Source organism: Bos indicus x Bos taurus, chromosome 15, assembly GCF_003369695.1.
Source record: "Bos indicus x Bos taurus breed Angus x Brahman F1 hybrid chromosome 15, Bos_hybrid_MaternalHap_v2.0, whole genome shotgun sequence".
NCBI classification, from domain to species: Eukaryota; Metazoa; Chordata; class Mammalia; order Artiodactyla; family Bovidae; genus Bos; species Bos indicus x Bos taurus.
This window is the reverse complement of record NC_040090.1, coordinates 61,476,857-61,494,898: the sequence shown is the minus strand read 5'-3', so window position 1 is coordinate 61,494,898 and position 18,042 is coordinate 61,476,857. Positions and strand designations below refer to the sequence as shown.

Genomic DNA, 18,042 nt, shown 5'->3' with positions numbered 1-18,042 from the left:
CTTAATTTTGGTGAAGTTTATTTTCTCAAAATGGTGTCAGGGCTAGTAAATATTTGCCTAGTCCAAGTTCATAAAGATTTCATCCCATGCTTTCAAGTAATAGTTTTACAGTTTTTGCATCTAGGTCTGTGTTCCATCTTGAGTTAATTTCTGTTATATGATATGAGAAATGGATAGAGGTTCTATTTTTTTTTCTTCTTTTGCTTATGGGTTTCTAGTTGTTCCAGTGTGGGACAGTGAATTGAATTGCCTTTGAAATTTTTGCCCAGATATATGTACATCAATTTCTAAATGCTCTGTTCCCTTGATCTACATGTAGAAGACTGCTGCTAAACATTTAAGAACCGGCTTTGGGGAGAAGAGCAGGGGTGGGCTGGAGGAGTTCTAGTTTGTAGTGCTTGCTGATGTTTATTTCTTAAATATTCTCACAATAGACAGTTTCAAGCAGCCAATTTGACACCAACCAACTTGTAAAACTCTCGAAAATTTAATAGGTGGCTCCCATGAGCTGCCATGACTCCAGCACACCACTCTTGTGTATTCTGTTCTCCTAAACCACACTGTTGTGATTACCATGGTTTTATCCTAAGTCCTGAAGTCAGGTAATGTGATTTCTCAAATTTTGTTCATCAGAGTTGTTTTGTCTATTCTAGTTCCTTTGTCTTTCTATGAACATTTTTGAATCAAAGGATCGATTCCCACAAAAATTCCTGCAGAGATTTTGATTGAAATGTGTTGAATCTGTAGCTCACTCCAGGAAAAATTGGTATCTTAAAAACCCCAAGCCTTCAAATCCATGAACAATATAGCTTTCATTTATTTATATATATTTTTTATTTCTTTCATCAGTGCTTTCTAGTTCATGGCATACTGATCTTGTGCATATTTTGTTAGTCTTATACTTCAGTGTTGCATGGTTTTGGGGTGCTACTATAAATAATATTTTTGCAAATTCCCATTTCTAATTATTCATCGCAAGTCAATATGAATACAATTGCCTTTTGTATATTGTGAGACTTTGGGGAAATCACTTACATGGATTCTAACTAGTTTTTTGTTGTTTTTGTAGATTCTATATGATTTTCTACCTAGACACTCAGGTTGTGTATAAATAGAGTTTGTACTTCATTTCCAATTTGCATTCATTCATCCATTCATCCCACCAGCTGGGACTTCCAGTGTGCTGATGAGGAGAAGTGAGAGTGGACATCCTTGCTTTGTTCCCATCTGAGGGAGAAAGCATTCAGAGTTTTACCATTAAGTATAATATTATCTGGAGGTTTTCTGCAATTGTCCTTTGTCAGGCTGAGAAAAACCGCTTCTATTTCTAGTTTGCTGAGTTTTCACCATGAGTGGGTGCTTTTTCAAGTGCTTTTTCTGCACTTATTAAGATGATTACATGGTATTTTTCTGTGGGTTGAATTGTAACCTTCCAAAATATATGTTTAAATCCCTCAACCCAGTTCCTACAAATGTGACCCTGCTGGGAAATAGGGACATTGCAGCTGTAAGCAAGTGAAGATGAGAGCATATTAGACTAGGGTGGACCCTAAATCCAATGACTTGTGTCCTTCTGTGGAGAGAGAGATTTGAAGACACAGAAGTGGATCCGTTCCAAGACTCTCTCATTAGACGCATCACTCCCGTCTCTACCTCTGTCTTCACGTGGTATTTTCCCTCGTGGGTCTGTCTCAAATCGCCCTTTGCTTTTTCTTATAAGGACAGCAGTCATTGAATTTATGGCTCAACTTAAATCCAGGATGATTTCATCTTGAGTTTCTTAATTGAATTACATCTGCAAATAACCCATTTCCAAATAAAATCACATTCATAGTGCCAAGGGTCAGGACTTGGATGTATCTTCTTGGGGATCACTATTCAATCCAATACATACACTTAATTTTATATGTATATGTACCATATACTTATTTGTTTGCTCAGCTTTCTCTCTTCATCCTGTATGAAATTTCCATTTGGGTGGGGAGTTTTGCCTGTTATATTCGCTTTACAGCTCTCTCTCAGTACCTGGAAGGGTGCCAGTCATAGTGTAGCTGTTCAGTAAATCTTTGTGGAACGAATGAATGAATGACTCTCACTTCTCCTTGCTTCAGCATCAGACAGGGCTGTGTACCTTTTATCCCAAGACTCCTCTTCCTTGGTCTCTAAGACCATCCACTCCTCCTTCTTTGTTTCTAGTTTGCCTTCTCTGCTTGTTTCTTCTTCTGTCTCCATTGTTGGAGCCCCTTTCTGTCTCACCCCTTAACCAGTGGGTCCCCAGTCTTCTTTTCTTTTTATTTTTTGTTTAAAAACTGAAATATAATTGATTTACAATGTTGTGCCAATCTCTGCTGTACAGCACTGTGGCTCCGTTATATTCTATAGACGTTTTTGGGTATTCATTTCCATTATGGTTTATCACAGGATCCTAAATATAGTTCCCTGTGCTCTATAGCAGGACCTTGTTGTTTAGCCCAATCTTCTTTTCTACTACTCTATTTCTTCTCCCCAGGAAGCTCACTCAGCTCTGACCAGTCACTTGCTAGATGTATGTGACTCACATATCTGTATCTTCACCACAGCATTTCTTCTGAGTCATATTTCCACTTTCCCCTTTTATCTGACTCATCCTTATAATTAATGTTCCCAACACTCTGACACATTTTTTTCCTCCAACCCTCTTTCCAGTATCACCAACCCATCATCATTGTTGCTGTTGTTTAGTTGCTAAGTCGTGTCCGACTCTTTGTGACCCCATGGACTGTAGCCCACCAGCCTCTTTGATCCATAGGATTCTCCAAGCAAGTATACGGGAATGAGTTGCCATTTCCTTCTCCACCACCAGCCTCCCAGTTACCAAAGTCAGAACCTTGGAATCAGCCTTAACCGTGCTATTACTACATCCTATCTCTCACTAGGTCCTGTGAAGTTCGCCTCTTAAAGACTTCTTGGATCTGTCGGCTTCTCCACATCCCCACTGCTACAGTTCAGCCACTCTCATTCTCTCCCAGTCTCTCTGCTTCTTTCCAAGATGCAAAAATTTCTCTACTGCTTTTCATCATAACCCCTCTCGTGACTGCCCTGCCTACAGTTAAGACAGACACGTACCCTCCCCAGGCTGTCTCCTGAGGCCTGCTCCTTGGTTTCTGTGACCCAGTTGCACTGACCTTGCAGTTCCCCAAGTTCACTAATTTCATGGATTAGATAGACCAGAGGGCCCTGGGAAGCAGACCAGTCCACCAGACAAACTCCTGGTCCCTGTCTGCCTGTTTGCTTTCCGGTCCCTTGGACCCTGGGAAAATTGTGTTGAAAATTGTTGGGACAGAAAACATTACCAGAAAAAGAGAGACGGTTTTAACATTTGGAGGTGGGGGAGCTGTCTTCAGGAGAGATTTTGGGTTCTGCTTTACTCTCAGGTTGTGGCAGTTTCTTGGAGAACTACCATTTCATCCCCGCTCTTTGGCATTAATTGTTGGGATCGATGCTGCAGCAGTTACATAATGTTTATTGCAACCACCACATGTCTGAGGCTTAAGTGTTGCTAAATGTCACTTTCACGCTCCCCAGTGTATGGTGTGTAATTATAACTGGTTCACTACCTTCTTTGTGAGGGAGGCAGATGCTTTTAGCCTGAAAAGGAGAAGAGAGACGCATTGTCTCTAATCTTACGAAAAGCACTCATTTCCGGAGAGATCCTGGGTGGAGGGAGAGGAGCGTGACATGGGCTCTTCATCACAAACACCTTTGCTGGGTGTCACCTAGAAAGTGCAGGACCCCTCCTCCCTGCCTTCCCCCCGCGGCTGCAGTGGGCATCTGTGACCCTGAGATCAAATTCAAGGGCAGAGGGAGATAGACCAACTGGGGATCAGAGTGACAGCCAGTGAAGCAATGAAACAGGTGTCATCACATTACAGAAATGTGACCTGAAAGAAACAGCCATGCGTGGGCTGGCGGTGATGTGGCTTGGGTCTGTATCTAGCTGTGTGGCCTTGGATAAGTCACTTTGACTTTCTGATTTCACTTTTGTCATATGTCAAATGGGGATAATAAATGCTGCCTGTACTACCTCAGTTAAATCCAACCCTAAGACTATGATTTATTGAGTGCTGCTGTATTCAAGGTACCAGAGGACCCAGCAGTGCACACAGCAGGCATGGTCCTGCCCTCGGTGAGTTGAGGTCTATGGCAGGAAAACTGTGAGTTGCAAGCCAAATCTGGCCTGGGCCCTGTTTTTGTACAACCTATCAGCTAAGAATGGATTTCACATGTTTAAAGGGTTGTAAAAAAAAAATAAGAAGAATAAGAATATGCAATAGAATGTGTGTGTGGCTAAAAGGCTCAAGATGTTTATCTGGTCCTTTACAGAAGGACTTTTGATGACCCTTGGTCTGGAACTTGACAGCCACCACGTGGGCACCGAGCACTTGACACTTGGCTGGAGACGCGCTGTGATCCTCCGTGTCCTGTGGTGGGGCTGGTGTGTGTGCCATGAGGTTCCTCCCCTGCTTCTCACTACCCCCCTGTGCCCTCCTCCTGTTACCCAGCCCCCAGGCCTCTCATGCCCTTCTGTAACCCATGTGGCTCAGTGGTAAAGAATCCGTCTGCCATTGGAAGAGATGCAAGAGACACAGGTTTGACCCCTGGGGCAGAAAGATCCCAGGAGGAGGAAATGGCAACCTACTCCAGTATTCTTGCCTGGAAAATCCCGTGGACCAAGGAGACTGGCCATGGGGTCCCAGACAGTTGGACATGACTTAGCGACTGAGCAGGCGGGCTGTAACTGATAGAGCCACTCTTTCCTCCTAAAGTGCCTGCATTTGATCTTGGAAAAGCAAAGGCTTCAAAATCCTAATGGAAATGCCGTAGGAGAAATACATTTTATTAGGAACCAGGAGATCTAGATGAATAAAACGCCAAAGAGCCACTAACATTAAGGTCTTGCTAAGTGTTTCACAAGCATTATTTTACTGAATCCAACAGCAATAGCAGGAGAACTCAATGTCCTGAGTTTACAAATGAGAAAAATGGGAGTGCAGAGACCTAAGTGACCTTCCTGGCTGGCAGGTGGCAGAACCTCCATCCACTGACCTGAGTATGGTGCTCTTCCCGTGATCTTAGAGGTCATTCAGGGTCCAGGGTTTGTCCTGCATGAGGGGTAATAAGGGAAAGCAGGTAGTGGTATTGGGGTTAGTCGGTCTGGGGTAGTGGACACAGCTGTGACCAAGGCATCAAAAGATGTAGACTCTGTCCCCAGGGCTGCCCCTTATTAACTGGGTCAGGCTCTTCCCTCTCAGGCCTGGAGGTCCTCATCTGCAGCAAGTATGGTACTGTCTCCTCCCAGGGGCTCTGAGCACTCACGTCCTGAGAGTTAGAGTCAAAGCCAAGTGCAGGGCCTCGCAATGCCAGCCCAGGAACCCACTCCCTCAAGGTCACCTGGGAAGTGGTTTAAAAATGCAGGTTTCTGGGCCCCCCTCTGAACTGCCTCCTCTAGTACCTGTGAAGTGAGGTGTTAGAATCTGTGTTTCTGAATCTTTCTGTTGAAACTTCAGTTTTATGAACCAGTTAGTTAGAGACTGTGGTTTATTTTTACTAGAACTTTGGTATCAGCACTTTCGAAGCAAGGGTCTCCAACTGTCTTTCTTTGTTTGTCTCATCTAATTAAGATGATAATCTTGTCAGTACTAGTTTCAAAATATAACTGGGATCCAGCCATTTCTCACCCCTTCTATAGGTTGTCATCACAGTCCTGGCCACCATGATCTCTCACCTAGATTGCTACAGAGAGACTGTGTCCCACGGCAGGTTAGGAACAGGGGACCTAGGTTCAGAACCTGGCTCCATTGCTTGCTAACCTCTCCATGCCTTGGTTCCTTAGCTGTGATGTGGAGATTATTACATGAGTTAATACATGATAACATATGACATGATAATTCCTCAACAGATATCATGTACATTGCAAAATCTCTAACTGATGTCTCTTCTAGGCCTATTATGATCCACCTTCCACCCAGCATGAGAGAGATTTAAAAACATAAATCAGGTTATGTCACTATCCAACTTAAAACCTTCTAAAAGCTTCAACCTCGCCATTATACTCTGGATGAAATCAAAACTGTTTTCTACAGCCTGGGAAGCTTTACAGGTTCAGCCCTAAACACTCTCTCACCCGTTCTTCCCCTTACATGCTCCACTGTAGCCGCGATGACTTTCTTGCTGCTTCTTAAACACAGCAAGAGCATTTGGGCCTCAGGACTTTTGCACTAGCTCTACCTACTTATGGCCTGAGATTATATTTGTTTACATTGTTGCCTTGCCCACTAGATTGGAAACAGGCATGAAAAACAGTGCCTGGCATATCCCATGTGTGGATGAGTCCTTGCCCCCTTCCTCCTGCCTCCCCAGCTCCACCTTCTACCCCTCGCCCCTCAACTTGAGCTCTGGCTGGCTTCTTTTCTGCTTCCACTTCTCCCAGCTCAGACTGTTCTGTGGTGAGTGGTCTGGACATTTAGCTGTAGTTTATCAAGGCAAAGGAAATCATTCTCTGGGAAATCATAACTTGATATACACTTTGCTTTTGCACCACGTTGGTGTGCTCTAATGAATCCCAGAGAGGAAGAAATATTTCTGGAGACACAAGTTGCCCTGCCAGGCCTTTTGTCTTTCCTGTCAGGAGGGGTGGAAGCTATTTATTACCCCTTACTTCCCTCCTGGAATCACGGGCAGGAGGCTGCTGTAGGTGCGACTGGAACCTTCATTATTCATCTGAGTTTTCATCTGATCAGTAAATCTACCTCTTGAACGTGGCTGTCTGTATTTAATGTATCTAGGGAGTGGGCTAATTAAGCACCAAGTTAGATAGCCTCTTCATAGGCATTTTATGGTCTAGAATTTTCCCTGTGACTCATGGAATTTCTCCCCAAAGGAAATAAATCCAAGTTCAGCTTCTTGAGCCGTGAGAGATCAGATGCCAGCCATTCATTTTCTTGGCTCCCCTCTCAGCTCATGCCAGCTTCTTAGCCCTTCTCTCCCACGGCCACTGCTCTTATGCTGTGGCTTAATCCCCCAAGCTCTGTGTTGGTAAAATTGAGATCATACGATCCATCTCGTGGTTGTGGTCAGGATTCAGCGTGTCACTCTCATAAGTCCTTATCTTAGTGCAAGGGGTGATATGCAAAAATACTTACCCACTAGTGGCCCAGGCTGGCAAGTTGTGCCAATGCTGGGGCATTGGAGATGTCGGCAGGGTAGTTGTTGAAGTGTAGGGGGCTCTAGGGGGTCTCAGAGGTGGAGTGGTGTGGCCAAGGTGATGGGAGCCCTCGTGAGGTTGGGAGTAATGAAATATAACTGGTATGACACACTTCAGTATTGCAACAATGTGGATGTCTGTACTGCAGAGTCCTGGCCAATGGCTAGCTGGCACACGAGAGCTTCTGCTGGCTCCTCCTGCCTGCCCCTTCATGGCAGCCTTAGCTTTCTTTACTTCTCTGCTTGTTCCTGGTTCTGTCCCACATCTGACTTGCTGCTGTTGACCTTTGACTTCTTCTTCCACATATGTCCTCACTTCATCGTAGGATGTGACCCTGGGTGCCACTCTCCCGGCCACAGACCTGTCTTCCCTGGACAAGCGGGCCTGCTTCTCCATCTAGCCCTCAGGGCTTCAGGTTATCTCATGCAAACATCCCTTGTGTTTGCCCTCATCTTGGGGTCCTCCAACCTCAGCTCTAAGGTCTCGGGAACAGGAAGGGGCTCTGCCTGTTCAAACCTCACTTGTCCCAGGCAAGATCCACCTTGAAATCTGCCTCTTCAGAAAAGTTTTCTCTGCTCTTCTCAGTTGTCTAGATGGAACAGTGGACTATCCAGCCACCGCCAAGGGCTCCCCAGTCCGGAGCAGTTTGTGGCATGTGGTAGCAATGGTAAGTGCTATAGGAGTTAACGCACGGGGAGCAAATGTAGGGAGCAGGGTGTTAAAGCGTTAAGCAGATCTGGGGGTGAATCTGTTTTGCTTGTCATTGGTTGTATTGTCTTGGGCAAGTTGGACTTGGTGAATGCTGTAGTTTCCTTCTCTGTGAAATGAAGGGTCTTCGTGAGGATCAAGTCGAACGATGTTTGTGAAATGACATTTGTGGTGCTCAGGACCTGGCGTACTGCAGGTGCTCAAAAACAGTGCCTGTTGCCGTTGTCCCGAGCGCACCATTTTGGTTTCTTCCTTCAGGAAGATGTGATGTGATGGCAAGAGCACGGACTTTGGAATCTAGAGAGCTATGAGGTCAACGCTTACTCTACTACCAAGTTGCAGTGAGGCCTTCAGTCAGTTAGGAATCTACCTGGGTCCCTGTTGGTAGGAACGGCACTCATACCTTCCTTGTGGAGCTTGCGGGGGTCATGAGACAAATGCCGGGAGAGCGGCTGGCATACAGCAGGCGCTCCACAGTGCCGGTCCTTTCTGTCCCCTTCTCTGCTCAGTGACCCGTGACCACAGTATCTGACAAAGAAACATGGATCCACTCACTTGATAAGGGATAATTTTCCATCCTCACTTGGATTTTATTTTTTTTAACCTGGCAGAAAGGTACTAGAGGAAGTGGAATTATTGGGAGAATTGCCTTGTCTTCAGAAACATTAGATAAATTAGTTTACACATTTTATTGTTCTTGAATGCTGTGACTAATTTATCTCCCTCCTTTGAAGGTGCCTGTTCCAACACCCCAAAGCAACGCTTTATTTTGTGCATGGTCGATGTGATCTCCTCACCTGATTTACGCCTTGTTCAAATGAACTTGCTTTAATACAAATTTTAATTGTTTCTAATTCTTTAAATTAATTATAGCCGTTTCAGTGGCTCTTCTGCGTCTGTGTTGTTTCTCTGTTTCATCTCCATGGAAACGTTTCTTACAAAGAGGAGCGTGTGTGTGTGTGTGTGTGTGTGTGTGTGTGTGTGTACGTGTATGTGCATAGGCCTTTTCTGTTTTGGATGTTGATTTGAGTGTGCTTTTAAACTCTGTAATATTCGCTCCTGGAAGGAGAATGCTGGGGTGACAATGAGTGAAAGCTATTTGTTCTCCACGTGGAAACACTGCCTGGACTAGAAAGTCAGCTGTGAACTCTGCTCCACTGACCCGCCCTGCCCCATCCTGCCTCTTCCCAGCCTGCAAGCAGCTCAGAAGGACCATGTGGGGCTAGTGCTGAGATGACTTAGTGCAATATTTGGAATTAATAAGTTAATATTCATGGAGCGCTTTTGTGTGCCACACAGGGCTCATTATGAATGTTAGTTGATCTAATCCTCGTCACTATTCTGTGAAGCTGGAGTCATTATTCTCAGTTTAGAGATGAAGGCAAGGCACCAAGAGGTTAAATAACTTGGCCAGAATTGCTCAGCAGGTGAGCGGTATGACTGGGGTTAGATCTCGGGTTTTGCTGATCTCAGAGGACAAGTTCCCTTCACTCGGTTGCACTGTTTCTTTCCCTCAGCTACTGAGGGCTGTAGACTCGCTCTGTCCTTTGGGGCCCCTCTCTTGAAACTTTCCTGACACCAACAGGCCCATCTGTCCCCCCTCAACCCCTCTGGCTCTTTGTTTTTGGGTCTCTTTGGCCCATTCGTTTATTAGCCTTTGCGTTCATCCCTGGTCATCTCCTAAAAACAGCCCGAGGGCAGCCTTGAGTTTCATCATTTTTCACTCCCTGTGCACCCAGCACAATGCTCCCCACAAATTGCGTGGGTACTTTGTAAATATTGAACCAAGTTGGAAGGAAAAGCAGAGGTGTTTTGAACAATTAATTATATTATATTGTAAACATGAGAGTGGTTATTGTCTAAGCTGCCGTTTCACTGACTTGTGTAGACACTCGGTGAGGCATATTTGGGAAAGTGGGGTGAAACCTGATCAGGAGCACTGTGAAATTAACTAGGTTCCTGCATGTAGGGGGAAATGAGGCTCTTGCCTTCTTAGTACCGAGCTGCTGCCACTTCATTAGACCTGGCAAGTCTTGGCCTCAGAATGTGATCTAATTCAGGAGATGGCAGGAGATACAGGTTTCTCCAGTCTGGCTGTCCAGGCAGGAAAGAGGGTGGGAGATTAATGGGAAAAGCTAGCAGAGGTGAGTGGGGGCTTGGATCCAGGTGCCCACCCCCTTCTTCCTTCTGGCTAGAATTCTGTGGATTCAGTGAGGAGACACCAGAGAGATTCTGAAAGGGAAGTAGGAGAATTTTAAAGGTAAGCAGAGCTACATGAGGAGACAAGATGTACAGGTGTATTTTGAACAATTATTCTAGCACCTACATCCCTGCAGACACATGCCCCATCCATTCTCTTCCCAGCCCAGGCCAGGCATTGATCCCAGAAGGGTTGCCTTGCTCAAGATGCTATTGAGAGCTTCTCAGTAGGAACAGCCTTCAGGACCAGCTGGCTTATGTACCGAGGAAGCAGCCAGTCTCGCTGCCCGGCCGATACACCTCATGTAATACATCTCTGCTCCCCTCCACACGGAGGTCTCCACCACCCCCTGTACCACTGTGAACCCTCCCACTTGGCCATCCACATGCAGCCTGAATGCAGACGCATCACGTGGCCGCTCCTGTGACGTGGTGGCAAAGGCTCCCTTGGGTTCTTAGTGATGAGGTAGAGTTTGGTGGCAATTTTCTCAACTGGTGTCAGCAGGGCCCATCGGCCCTTGTGTTCAGGGCCTGGGGTAACTTTTGCCCCCAGCGGGCTTCTTCTTGTTCCTTGTTCTTCTGTTGCTCTTTCTGACACAGCAGGCTGCCTTTTGTGCTGGATCTTGGGGGGAGGTGGGCCAGCAGGGCGTTGGGGGCTGACATCGGAGGGCTGGTTTCAGTTCTGTGACTTCCCTGGCCTGGCTGGCTCCTCAGTCTTTCCTGTCCGCCATGAGTCATATGAATCTTCAGTTCAGCTTCCCTGAGGGGAGAGCCACCCAGGGCCTCTGCCCGCATCACCGGATGTTTCTTATTGGACTGGCGGCCAGTGAAGCTGTCAGTCCTGGAGCCTGGGTATCTGGGCAGGACCTTACGGTGGTCGACCTCAGCTGCATTGAGTCACCACACCCAGGTAGTCATCTGCATGGTGGAGACTTCCAGAAGTCTATTGACTATCAGCCCACTTTTCAAATATCTATTCTGTCCACCGCCACTGGAAGAATTTCTCGATCAGCTGGTTACGCCTGGATGTTGCTTGTGGGGCTCTGTGGGCCATCTTCTCAGCCTCAGGGCTTTACACAAATATCCACTCAGCAGGTAGCAGAGGAGGGGTTTCAGGAAGGTTCCTTCCTCTGAGGCTGTGACGGGGAGAGAGGAAGGTGTCCTGTTGAAGTTTTTGCTTCTCCCTATCCCTGCAAGCACAGAGAGGAAACTCTGACACCCCGGGCCGTGGGGAAGACACAGTGCCGTGTCAGCACAAAGGTAAGCAAGCACACGTGCACCAGCACACACACCAACACACACACACCGGCATACACACACCAACACACACACACCAACACACACACACCAGCACACACACCAACACACACACACCGGCACACACACACCAACACACACACACCAGCACACACACACCAACACACACACACTGGCATGCACACACCAACACACACACACTGGCATGCACACACACACACACATACACACACCAGCACACACACACACACACACACACACACACATAAACACCAGCACACACACACACCAGCACACACACCAACACACACACACTGGCATGCACACACACCAGCACACACACCAACACACACACACCGGCACACACACACCAACACACACACCAACACACATACACCAGCACACACACAAACACACACACCAACACACACACACCAGCACACACACACCAGCACACACACACCAACACACACACACCAGCACACACACCAACACACACACACCGGCACACACACACCAACACACACACACCAGCACACACACCAACACACACACACCGGCACACACACACCAGCACACACACACCGGCACACACACACCAACACACACACACCAGCACACACACACCAACACACACACACCGGCCCGCACACACCAACACACACACACTGGCATGCACACACACACACACACACCAGCACACACACACAAACACACACAAACACCAGCACACATACACCAGCACACACACACACCAGCACACACACCAACACACACACACTGGCATGCACACACACCAGCACACATACCAACACACAAACACCAGCACACACACCAACACATATACACTGGCACGCACACACACCAACACACACACCAACACACATACACCAGCACACAAACACCAGCACAAACACCAGCACACACACCAGCACACATACACCAGCACACACAACAGAACACACACCAGCATATACATCAGCACACACAGACCAGCACATATACATACCAGCACACACATACCAGCACTCACAACAGAACACACACCAGCACACAAACACCAGCACAAACCCCAGCATAGATACACCAGCACACACACTAGCATAAACATCAGCACATGCACTAGCACAAACACCAGCACACACACCAGCACACATACACCAGCATATACATCAGCACACACAGACCAGCACATACACACACCAGCACACATACACCAGCACACACACTGGCACAAACACCAGCACACATACACCAGCACACACACTGGCACAAACACCAGCACACACAGACCAGCACATATACACACCAGCACACACAGACCAGCACAGACACACCAGCACATACACATCAGCGCACATGCACCAGCACACATGCATCAGCACACACGCACACAACTTCAGAATTCAGGGCTCAGCATCCAGTCTCCCTACAATGACCCCTGGCTGGTTGGGCTTCTGGTGGTTAGTGGACCAGTAGCCTCTGGTCTCTACTCCTGTGAAGACCCAAACCTCCTGAGGCCCAGTGTGATCAGCAAACAGAAGCCTGGAGGGAAGAGCTGCTGCATCCCTGGAACAGAGGGTGGGTCCTGCTCAGGGCAAACTGGAATGAGAGGGCGCTTGATTAGGGTTTTCCCCCCACTGCTCTTCTCAGAACCTTCCTCTCCACAAAACTGCCTTGTTCTGGCACTATGGGGGTCACAGAGGGGACATACACACAGAAGCTTGTGCCTTGATTATTGCGTTGCACCAGATTTCACATGAAATGCCCTTTGAAATTCCCGGGAAGCATGCACCTCCTCTGTTTGGGCCTCGTCCCTTCTCTGGACCACATCTAGTCCTGACCTGCACTTCATCCGGCTACTCTATCCTCACCCCTTGCCCTCCGGGTGAGGCTCAAGGTGTGTGAGGCTTGGAGGGAGGGTTAGGGAAAGGTTGAAAGCTCAGGTGTGGGGCGGGAGAGTTAAAACTAGACACAGTCACAATTTCCTCATGTCTTGGCTTAATGGATTTCTTTAAAAATGGAGGTATAATTGACAAACATTTTATTAGTTTCAGGTGTAGAACATAATGATTCAATATTTGTATCATTGTTGGCTTAATGATTAATGGCACGCTCCTTTGCTTTCAAAAGTGTCCTAATTTGGGTAAGTTATATGATCATCCAATTTAAGCCCACTTTATCTGCCACTGATGTACGTAAATTGCTCTCGTATTATCTCAAGATGTTCCTGGATCCAAAGGTTTTCCTGGTGGCCCAGTGGTTAAAAATTCACCTGCAGGGGACACGGGTTTGATCCCTGGTCCAGGAAGACCCATCTTCTGTGGAGCAACTAAACCCATGTGCCTGGAGCCCACACCTAGAGTCCGTGCTCTGCAACAAGAGAAGGCACCGCAATGAGAAGCTGGTGCACTGTAACTAGGGAGTAGCTCCTACTCACCGCAACAAGAGAGAAGCCCGTGTAGCAACAAAGACCCAGCCAAAATAAATAAATAGCAAGTTGCTATGGAACGTCTCTTGTCCAGTGGCAGGGCCCAGCTGAGGGCTGAGACGATGGAGGCAGGAGTATAAGTGACTCCAGGACAGGCCTGGGGATGCACGTGACTCTCCTCTAGGGGCACCATGTCCATTTCACAGGAAGTTCTTGAAGACCCTTCCCAATGATCAAGGCTGCAGAGCATAAAGCTAATGCTGGAGAACCCAGGCTGTAGTGAGCTATTTTGGGGCACAACCTCCTCACCTTCCCCTCCCCACACTGGGCTTCCCCAGGCAGCGGAAGCTACCCGAAGGCTCTTGGCCTGTCCTGGCAGCAGCCTGCAGGTGAATCTGTATGCAGGCAGCTGGGGTTCCTAGGAGCTGGGGTCTTGACCACTGTGTGGAATGCTGGGCCCACTGGGGACACGAGGAAGACGGTTGATTTCTCTGCCACACCTCACAGCTTGGCTGGAGCAATGCTGTCTGCTGTCATACTAATAAGAAACAAACACATTATTTTGTTGTGTTTGATTTCCGTGTTAGGCTGGAGTCTTCAAGGGCTGTTTAAAATTTAATAAGTGAGAATAAAATGAGAAGGAAAAAAAATATCCCTCTGGGGCATCTGACTGCATCAGACTTGTTAATTCCAGCTTTGTGTTTCCAGGGGCAGATGGCTTGACCCAGCAGCGGGGAGGGTGCCCAGGCTTCTTCCTCCAGGGCTCAGGGCTGGTTCTACCGTCTGTTTTGGGCAAAGACCCACCTTAGGAGGGCCACCTGATCGTGCCTCAGGTGGAAGCTGAGGTGGCAGCTCAGGGAAGGAGTGTTTCCAGGGGCCCGGAAACAAATTTTGTTCCCTGTTCTTCAAATTCAACAGTATTCTATTAAGCACTTACTGTATGTCAGATAGTGTTAGGTGCTGGGCTGGAGAGTTGAAAAAGGTGTGAACTGTGCTAAGAAGGCAGAGAATGGAGTCAGGCAATATGCAGGGCTGTGTGAGTGAGTACAGGGTACAGGAAGAAACAGCAGAGGCTCCTGGGAGAGTCCCAAATAGAGACCAAGGACGTACCCCCTCAGCTGCTGGGAGCTGGGAGGGCCTTCAGCCATGGGTGCCCTGTGGAGGTGCCTATCTCTGGGGAGAGCCGTCTGGTCCCAGATAATGCTTCTTCTCAGGGCAGCCACATCCAATGACTGATGGACTGTGTGTATGAAGGCCCAACCCCTTGCCCCAACTTGGGACAGTTCTGAAGGGTCATCTGAGTAGCAGAATCCCTGTGAGATCAGATGAGCTCAGCATCTCCCTTGGTCCATTTCTGCTCCCTTCTCTCCCACAGGTGTTGATTGGGAGAGCATCCTCTAATAGACCTCCTGCATGTTCACCCCTGTCTCCGGGTCCGCTTCCTGGAGAACTAGCCTGCAATCAGACCTAATGTGGTCAGCATTGTTCAGGGAGGGCTTCTGGAAGAAGTGACTTTCAGGCTGAAATCTGGAGGATGAGTAAGAGTCAGTCTGGTGACAGCTATGAGTCTGGAGGGAAATGGTACTGGTTCCAGGTAGAAGAAGAGAATGTGTAAGGAAAGGCATGCCCAGGTGGGATGGCAAAGCAGGAGGCTGGGGGCTGGACATTTCATAGGGCTCTGTGAGCTGTGATGGTGGCTTGGGTTTTATTCCAAGGGCATGGTGATGCCATAGCAGGGTTTTAAATAGGGGTTGACATGTGACATGGTTGAAATGTTTTCTTATAAAAAGAACTTGAGTTGAAGAAGGTAAAAACAAACAAGGAGTCCAGCTAAGGAAGCTGTTGTGGTAACTCAGAAGAGAGATGATGATGGTCTGAATTGAAGTAGCTGGAGAGAGGTACATGGATTAAGAGATATTTACGTAGAAGGAAGAATCAATTATCAGAACTGATGATGGATAATACATGGAAGGAGAGACAGGAGGCAAGGACGACATTTGGGTTTTTGGCTTCATTAACTGTGAAGATGCCACCACCATTCAGTGAGATGGGGAGCAGGTGCAGAAGTGGATTTGGGAAGAAGGTGGTGGAGGGAAAATGTGTGTAGTTCAGGAGTGCTAAATTTGAGTTGTCTTTGGGATATTAGAGAACAGAGCTAAGACATCTAGGCATGTGGATACAAGGCTCAAGAGAAAGAAGAGTTATTTATTTGTTGAGAGTTGGACCATAAAGAAGGCTGAGCACCAAAGAACTGATGCTTTCAAACTGTGGTGTTGGAGAAGACTCTTGAGAGTCCCTTGGACTTCAAGGAGATCAAACCAGTCATTCATAAAGGAAATCAGTCCTGAATATTCATTGGAAGGACTGATGCTGAAACTTCAATACTTTGGCCACCTGATACAGAGAGTCAACTCATTGGAAAAGACCCTGATGCTGGGAAAGATTGAGGGCAAGAGGAGAAGAGGGTGACAGAGGATGAGATGGTTGGATGGCATCACTGACTCAATGGACCTGAGTTTAAGCAAACTCAGGGAGATAGTGATGGACAGGGAAGCCTGGCATGCTGCAGTTCATGGGGTCACAAAGAGTCGGACATGACGTGGCGACTGAACAATAACACCACCACCACCTGTTGCTTATGGTAAATTGCCCTCAGTTTGATGGCTTGAATAATAATAAATATTTATTATTTCAGTTCCCATGAATGAAGAATTGAGCAGTGCCATAGCTTGGAGATTTCTCACTGGGTGGCAGGCAAAATGCTGCTCAGGGGTGTGGTTATACGGAGTTTCAACTTAGGCTGGAGGATGTGGTTCAAGATGGCTGTCAAGTTGGTGCTGTTGACAAGAGGTCAGAAATTCTCATTATGTGGAGCTATCCATAGGTGGAGGTTTGAGTGGCTTCACAACCTGAGAACTGAGAGCAAATGATCTAAGAGCAAACGATCCCTCAGAGCAAACGATCTAAGAAAGCAGGGCAGAAATGGCAGTGTCTTTATCGATCTATCCTCAGAATCACACACCTTAACTTACCACATCCTAATGGTCACACAGACTGACCTTGATACACCGATGGAGAGGACTGCACAGGGTGTGAATACTGGACTCAGTGGCCATCGGTGCCTTCTTTGAGGCTGCCTACCACAACTCGAGATACAGAGACTTGAAAATCATTAGCATTTAAATGATATTGGAAGTTTTGGTAATGAAAGAGATTGCTTGAGAGATGTGTGCAGAAGGAAAAGAGGAGGATTTAAGGACCGTGTCCTGAGAGACAATTGCCTTTTAAGGATAAGCCGAGAAAGAGAAGCCAGCAAAGAGACTGATGAAAAGCATGACCATATGTCCTGGTTTGCCAGTGGTTAGTTCTGCTTTATGCCTGTTGTGTCCACATGACAGTTTACTCTGTCCCTTTCACTTTCTCAAGGGCCCTGGATTAGATGAAACTTACATGGTCACCCTATGATAACAGGCAGCCAGAGCAGCAGAAGAAAACCAGGAGGAGCCAATATCATGACGGACATTGGATTTCATGACATGAGGTCCCTAGAGACTTCAGCAGCAGATGTTTGAGTTGTGAGCATGCAACCCGGGTTTCAGAGGGTGAGGTGAGTGAGAAGCAAAGTAAATTATTTTAGTATTGTTATTTTCTAGAGGCTTAATGAAAAAATGAAGGGAGAAAGTGGATTTTCAGAGTATGGGGAACAGTGAGAGAATTTTTCTCTGAAGATGTCGAGCACTAGGCTATGTATAATTGTGGAGGCCTCAGCATCTCAAAAATTAAAACCAAAATGAAGGTGCAGCAGTTGATTGGTAAGGAATAATAACCTCTCAGATCTCTGAAATTCCCAGGCATTCACTGGGGTCTGCCTGGTGATCTGAACTCTGTCTGATGACCTGGTGGGCTTTCTGGTCTGGAAATCCATGTGACCTGGCACCAGAGGTGTTTCTGGGTATTGTCAGCTACCATCCTTCCCACCCTCCTTGGAAAGGCTGCTTCTTTCCAAGGTTCTGGAGATGCTTTGGCTTCTGAGCTGACAGGGGAGCAGCAGGACTCTGCAAAAGGGGATTACATGATGTAGGGATGTTGGAGATGCCTCAGTTTGTACGAGCTGTAGAATGAACTGAAATGGTCCTTACCCTCATCCACAATCATGATATGGGGGCCTGGCTCCATAGTCCTAGAGAGCTCAGGCAGGGGTATT

The 18,042-nt window shown here is 47.2% G+C and overlaps 1 long non-coding RNA gene across 7 annotated transcripts in view; it reads left to right on the top strand.

The window, feature by feature from the left end:
• Positions 1 to 18,042, top strand: part of LOC113905847 — a 197,571-nt gene that overhangs the window by 170,200 nt on the left and 9,329 nt on the right. For all 7 annotated transcript variants that reach the window (XR_003514742.1, XR_003514741.1, XR_003514740.1 and 4 more), the window contains one exon: positions 17,265 to 17,445. This is a non-coding gene — a long non-coding RNA (uncharacterized LOC113905847). The remainder of the gene's footprint in view (positions 1 to 17,264; positions 17,446 to 18,042) is intronic.